The sequence below is a fragment of the Nannospalax galili genome, unplaced genomic scaffold, assembly GCF_000622305.1.
Source record: "Nannospalax galili isolate Female #2095 unplaced genomic scaffold, S.galili_v1.0 scaffold1508, whole genome shotgun sequence".
NCBI classification, from domain to species: Eukaryota; Metazoa; Chordata; class Mammalia; order Rodentia; family Spalacidae; genus Nannospalax; species Nannospalax galili.
Genome location: NW_008358858.1, coordinates 231,073 through 238,414, shown reverse-complemented (window position 1 = coordinate 238,414; position 7,342 = coordinate 231,073). Strand labels below are relative to the sequence as shown.

Sequence of the window (7,342 nt, the reverse complement as noted above, 5' to 3'; positions counted from 1 at the left end):
AAAAACAATGAGTCTTTCTGCAAGGAACAATATATTCTACAATGAAATGCAGATCTATTTTAAAGGTAAAAAAACTCATTCAATTTTATGTCTTACAGAGCTTATACTGAGTTCAATACTGTATAACTGTAGCGAACCTAGAAACTTGCACCCACTTGTAAAAGAGATGTACTCTTCCTCTGGAGTGTGTTACTAAATATGTTAAATCTGTACTGAAATGCTTCTTCTAATCATGTAGTTATTAAAAATTGAAAAAATATTGATTAAAGAAATAATAATTAGTAGATGTGAAAAACGTTACCATTGAAATCTACCTGTCTTTATATCCATGCTCAGATGCCAAGGAGCTCAGAAAGTAACCGACTGTCGCTAGTTATAATCAGATATATAGAGATTAGAAATGCATGTGCAAACATCTTAATGTCAATTGCATTGAAAATGAATTTTTCTGTATGAAACTGTGTATTTTAATAATGAAATGGAGATCTTTTTTAAAGGTTAAAACCTCATTTAGCCGGGCATGGTGGCACACACCTTTAATCGGAGGCAGAGGCAGGCGGATCTTTGTGAGTTCAAGGCCAGCCTGGTCTACATAGTGAGTTCCACGACAGCTGGGGCTATCAGGGAGATCTGTCTCCTAAAGACCAAAAAAAAAAACAAAAACAAAACAAAAAAAACCCCTCATTTAATGTTATGTCTTATAGGGTTTATACTGAGTACAATATTGTATAACTGTAATAATTCAACTATAAACCTAAAAATTTACAGCCAATTTTGAAAGAGATGCATCTTAGCTCTGGAAATTGTTATTGAATATGTCAATGCTGTTGTAATGAAATGCTTCTTCTAAGTATGTGGTTATTAAATAAATAATTTTTAAAAAGCATGTATCACCACCAATTTAGATATTCTTAAAGATTAAGTTGAGTAAATAAACAGAAGTACTCACTTTTGTAGAAATAGTTTAAGACTGTTCCTTGATAAAGTTCACAATATAATGTCAAATATGAAAGTTTATTATTTTGTATGCCATGATCATTTATATATATAAACACATAAAATATATACCATAAACTTCTATGCCATATATGTACTGAAAAGGATAACCACCGAGATATCAGAAGATTAAGTATTTCAAAGAGATACAATTTTTATCTGCCTTTCTAAGTCTTCTGGATCAAAACCTGCCAAGTACACAGCATTGGACAGGACAGTGTACAATACCACACCCTCATCTTGGTCGTGCATGAACACTAGCTATACAAGCTGGCAGAGTAGGTGACAAGGACCAACATGAGACTCAATTCACACATCTAAGTGGTAAGAAGGAATGTCTTGCTGCTGAGTGGAAAACATTCTTAAAAAACAATCTTAAAGCCAGGCGTGACGCACACCTTTGCTCCCAGTACTCAGGAGGCAGAGGCAGGAGGATCTCTGTGAGTTCTGGCTTACATAGCAAGTTCCAGGCCAGCTGGGGCTAGAGAAAGACCTTGTCTCAAACAAACAAACAAACAAACCAAACAAAACAAACCCTAAACCATCTTAAAACAGTTTCATGAGTTGCCTAAAACCTTTTCTGGAATAAGGTAGGATATGGACAGGAAACATACTTCAACTATCAAACTGATATCACGATGAAAAAAAGATAATGAAGCTTACAAGAACTGACCTTGCTCCTCTCTAGTTTTAGCACTGTAAATCATTTCATGTTCATTTTGGTAGAAAAAGAAAAACAAAGATTCTCTTAGTACTCTCACTTTGGATCCTGTATTTCAATGTAACACAGCCAACTGACATATAAGAGGGTAATATGTTAAAATGACCTTCCTAGAATTGGCTCATGAGTAGAGTACTTGCCTAGCAAAAACACTCTGGGTTCGATCCTTAGCAACACACACACACACACACACACACACACACACACACACACACATACATTTTTAACCAAAAAGTACATTTAGTATAGACTAGAGAATTATAATGAAAAAAGATACATTGTGAACATTAAATATAGAGCTGTTTTTAAACACTGCATAGTAAAAGCAAATCTGGTCCTAGAAAACCTGCATACAGTACAGATATAATCAGTATGTAATAAATGTATATAAGTCAGCTGTTGCACACAATCTGAGTATCATCATTTGATAATCTGTAAGGTAGGAAAGATCACATTACACTAATAGGACTTCAATATCTAAGAAGCAGTTCCGCAGGTTTTATATGGTGTTTTGCAAACCCAGTCAACCTTTGCTATACCCAGAACTCACCAAACCTTCTCTGCTGCCCCAATACACCCTGTCATCGTATCTTGCCTGGACTTTCTAACCTTTCTACTCCTGCCCCCATTCACCACAGTCTATCAACAGTTTAAAAGCAACAGTAGTGTTGAAATGAAGCTCAGAAGATAACATACTTTTGCTCTAAAACTTCTGTTGATTTCCTATCTCCCCTCCAAGGAAAATGACAAGTCCTTACCATATACTCTAAAGCCTTCCAATCTCCTTGGCCTCCACTACTTAGCCTTTAGCCCACTTTGTTCACACCATAATGCTTACCTTGCTCAGCCCCATCTTAGGACCACTGCACCTGTTTTCCCCTAGGCCTGCAGCACTTAACCTCCACAGAGCCTCCTTCTCGGCTCTCTCACTCCTTTGCTGAAATATGACTCTGCCCTTGGAGACTTTCTAGCATTTCTCTGCTTCCTTTTCCTCTTAGTTCTCATAACTGTTTAACATACTATATATTCTAATGATGTATTGTTTGCCTCAACTCTAGAATACAAACTCTGGAAGCAGGAATTTCTACTTCTTATGTTCACTAACAAATGGTTAGTGCCTAAGAATCAACAGGTACTCAATATTTGGATAGATGAATGTTTTGTAACTGATCTGGGTAAATATACACGGAACATTGTAAAGAATCAATACTCTCAACTGCACATATACCACTACCCTGATGCTGAAGCTCAGAAATAAGGCATTATGATAAACCGTGTTTTGTATAACTTAAGGAATGTGTACTCCAACACACACAGGCTTTCAAAAGTCCCGACTTCAAACCTTAGCCTTTACTGTCTTACCCATTGTTTTTGACCATTTATTGTCTTAGTCTACTTTTTAGTCTCTTTTATATAATACCTACCATTATTTTTAATTAATAAAACTAAAAAACACCTTTTATTTTTATGAAGCTCACATTGTATATGGTTCTGGCCAAGCATACTACATACACACTCATTTAACCCTTACACTAATCTAAAAGGTTGTCTATATTCCTGACTTAGGAAATCAGTAAACTAGTCATCACGGTGCAGTATGCTTATAAATGCCAGCACTTGGGAAGCAGGAGCAAGAAGATGACCACAAGTATGAAGCTAGCCTGATCTACATAGGAAGCTCCAAGTCAGCCAGAATTACATAGCAAGACTCTGTCTCAAAAACAAAAGAGATATCAATAAAGTAAGATTTGGAGAATTTAATTTATAGTCACACAATTAACGGTGTTCTTTACTGCTGAATCCTGAAGAGCTCTTGCTGTTCACCATAACTATGATTTTGATAACTACTGACATGTTCACCATGTGGATATCATAGTTTTGGGTTTGTTTTTTGTTTATTTTTTAAAAACAAGGTCTCAGGGCTGGAGAGATGGCTCATCAGTTAAGAGCACTGGCTGCTCTTGCAGAGGACCCAGGTTTGATTCCCAACACCCACATGGCAGTGACAAGTGTCCATAACTCCAGTTCCAGTGATCTGATGCCCTCGTCTGTCCTTAGGGGGCATTGCAAGACACAGGTGTACTTACATACATATAGGTAATACACTCATACACATAAATTGAAAACAAGAAAAATAATAAATAAAACAAGGTCTCTTTATAGCCCCAGGAGGCATAGAACTCATTATGTTGACCAGGCTGGTCTCAGTCTCAGATATCTGCCAGTCTCTGTTTCCCGGGTGCTGGGATTAAAGGCGTGTGCCACCTTGCCCAGCTCATTGTTTTGTGTTTTTAAAACTTGATCTGACCATGAATGGTGGTACACACCTGTGATTCCAGCACTCAGGTGGCTGAGGAAGGAAGATCACAAATTGAGGGCAACCTGGGCTACAAAATATGCTCTAGGCCATCATGCATGAGCTACAGAGCAAGACCCTACCTCAAACAAACAAAACAAAACAAAACAAAACAAAACAAACAAACTATTCTGTGAATGAACAATTGCACTTACTAAAAAATATTTTAGGGTCAGGAGTATGGCTCAATGGTGGTACTGGCCTAACATAACACGAAACCCTGGGTTCAATCCCCAACACTGCCAAAAAATAAAAATAACAATTTAAAGTTCTATTAACAAGCAAACTAAAATCACTACAAAGAGTTTACTAAGCAGCCAGAAGTGTAGTCTCTGTAGAAACACAATTTATACATACAGCAGCAATAACCAAAATATTTTAAATTGGTACAGTCTGGGCATCAACCAATTAAAACAGACACTATAAAAGTGACACACTCATTAGAGTGCCCCTGGACTAAAGATCGGCACCAACAGAGGCAAACATGCACTAACACTTCACAGGTCCTCTGCTTTCCTACAAATCTCAGGAGAGTCAGAGCAAAAGAGTTTTTAAAGAATGTAGTCCTACAGAGACTCTCCTTTCAGACCCTGCCACTGGATTACATAGACAGGGGCCTAGGAATATTAATTAATATTAATTAAGGGCCTAGGAATAGTAATTCGAGGAAGCAAGCTAATTAAAAGCTTTTGACACCTGAAGCGGGGGTAGCAGGCCAAAGCAGCAAGCTTTCACAATAAGCTCTGAAGCCCAGAAGCCTGGAAGCTGCCGGAGCAAGGCTGGAGCAGGCGGAAGCGGTGAGCCACCAGGCAGCTGTGGACAGGTGACACCCAGGGCGTAAGTTAAAGGTTTTCCTGAAAGCAAAAAGGAAAACCCAGCGTTAAGTTAAGCAGTAACTGACAAGTGCGTTGTAGAGTGAAAATTCTTAATTCACAGAGCTGCTCAATTTCAACTGCACCATGCTCTTTATTGTTTCCCATGATTTGTGCATTTCTTTTAGACGTTAAAAAATTATGTCTTTATTTTCAGGGTTTGTCTAAGAAAAAGCATAATTGAGAGAGAGAAAAAAACCCACATTAACTGTCAGATATGTTCCAATCAGATACCCATGCCAGAGGGTAGACTGTTCACTGAGCCTACATATGTATTTACAAGTTCCTGGTAGAAAAGAGAAAATAATTATCTGTTTAGGGTATTTGCACTTTTAACTTGGTTGATAAAAGCCACAGAATATATACACCCAGCAGGGATGCTTGCATCAGCAAGTTCCTAATCCAGTCAATACTACCTTTACAATTAAGATTGACTTTGTCTTAATACAAGAAATCATCCATGATCTGTGTGTGGCTTTTATTTTACATGCTTAATATAGAACAAGTGTGAATACACACACAAAAAAACACCTTCCCTCAGACTAAATCCAAATACTACCAGTCATGCACAGGTACTTTGGAGGTATAAATGTCACTATCTGTGACCAGACGCAACTGACGGCTGACTGTATTGCTGCCACCTCCCCAGCTCTGCACTCTTTCCTCCGTTTCTCCCAGGCACCAGGGCTGTAGAGCACATCTGGCTGTCCCTACCTGTCTGCCTCACTTATCCTAGTGAAGAATTTTCCAATGCTCTAATCCTTTAATTGGTCCCTTCTATGAACTAAATATCAGGTATTTTTATTACTGCTTCCCTTTTTTCTACAGCTCAGCCTCAGATGCACCCTCAAATCTACCAGCAGGCCTGCCATTCTTTATCACCAGGCTTCTGAAAAGCTGTGTGCCACTCCTGCCCTATTCCCTCGTCATCGCATAATGAACAGCCACAGGCCTTCTTATGGCTAATGGATCTTCACACATCATCTTTAAATGCTCTTACATTTCTATGACCTTTTTCTCTTTTCCTTTTGAATCCTAGGAAGGTGTCCTTCCACTTTTCGAAGACACCGGTATCACTTAAGAGCTTGATCCCAGATCTTCCCTCTGTCTTGTTTGTTGTCCTTGTTCCATCAAAAATTCCTTTCCTACCTTCAATTTCCCTTTCTCCTGGTTCCTGGACATCTACTGAAAAAACTTTTCCAAGACCCTCCCCTCCCAAATCCAAGAACAAAAATAAATAAAACAAAAACGCCACCACCACTTTCCCTGCCTTCCCCAGGGAACTGCCATGTCATTTCTCTTAAAGCATTTTTCTCTACAACCCACATTTGATGCGATGGACTCTTGCTTCTTCTACTGGTCACCACTGGTCACATCTATTTCAATCCAGTTTCTATTTCACTCTATTCAACTGACTTCTAATTCCAAAACAAAATGTATCGCTCTCAATGTTCATCTTCTGCCTCTCTTTTTTTTAGGCTTCATTTATTTTTATTTATGTGTGTATGTATATGCTACATCTGTACCCACAGAGGCCAGAAGATGGAGTTACAGGTGATTTTGAGCTGCCTGGTGTGGGTGTTGGGAAATGAACTCAGGTCCTCTGGAAGGGCAGCAAGCGCTCTTAACCACTGAGCTTCTCTCCAGCCCCTTCATGCTCTCTAGATCACTGGATACTGCTGTCAATCAGAACACTTCCTGGAATTTGGGTGTTTGTTTTTCTGTAACCTGGACCCTGTTCCATCTTTTTCACATCTGCTCTCCTTCCTGATTTGTACCATCTGTTCCAAAAGCCTCAATTAAAACCTACAAGCTAAAAAATCCTTACCTTGTAGTATCTAGATCTATATTTCTAGTTGCCAATTAGTCATCTCTCTAGAATATCCAGCATGTCTTAAATTTATCAAGTGAAAAATCTATATACCAAACATTTATTCAACTTGTAATCTACCATCTATGAATTTTACTTTTAGCTCAACTCTGTCATACAACCAGGAATATAATAAAGCTGACAGTGTTTAGACAATAGAAGCTAAAGTGAGAAACCAAAGACTACCTGCCTTTGCTCTCTTCTCTAGCCAAACCATCCCACACCATCACTAGTTTTATCTTTCTGAAAAAATTCTACATCCTTTGTATGTTTATTAAAGTTTGATGGAACTCCAATTACTACAGAATAAAGTTTCTTAGCAAAGTATACCAAGTCACTCACTGCTTTGCCCAAATCCTGTCTTTCACAGCCATCAAAATCCCTACTTTCCAGTCACAAATTCACTTTTTTTTTTTTTTTAGTGTGTATGAATGTATTGCCTGCATGTACGTGAGTGCACCAGTGGAAGTCAGAAGAGGGCTTCGGATTCCCCTGGAACTGGAGTTAAGGACAGTTCATAGCCGCCA

At 38.4% G+C, this 7,342-nt stretch overlaps 1 protein-coding gene across 13 annotated transcripts in view; it reads right to left on the bottom strand.

The window, feature by feature from the left end:
• Cdc42bpa (CDC42 binding protein kinase alpha) overlaps window positions 1-7,342 on the bottom strand; it is a 311,536-nt gene that overhangs the window by 216,932 nt on the left and 87,262 nt on the right. Inside the window, exon 2 of one of the 13 annotated variants that reach the window (XM_029558263.1) lies at window positions 4,770-4,927. The exons of the other annotated variants lie outside the window; for them this stretch is intronic. The gene's annotated coding sequence lies outside the window, so the exon portion shown is untranslated. The remainder of the gene's footprint in view (window positions 1-4,769; window positions 4,928-7,342) is intronic. 13 annotated transcript variants of the gene reach the window in all.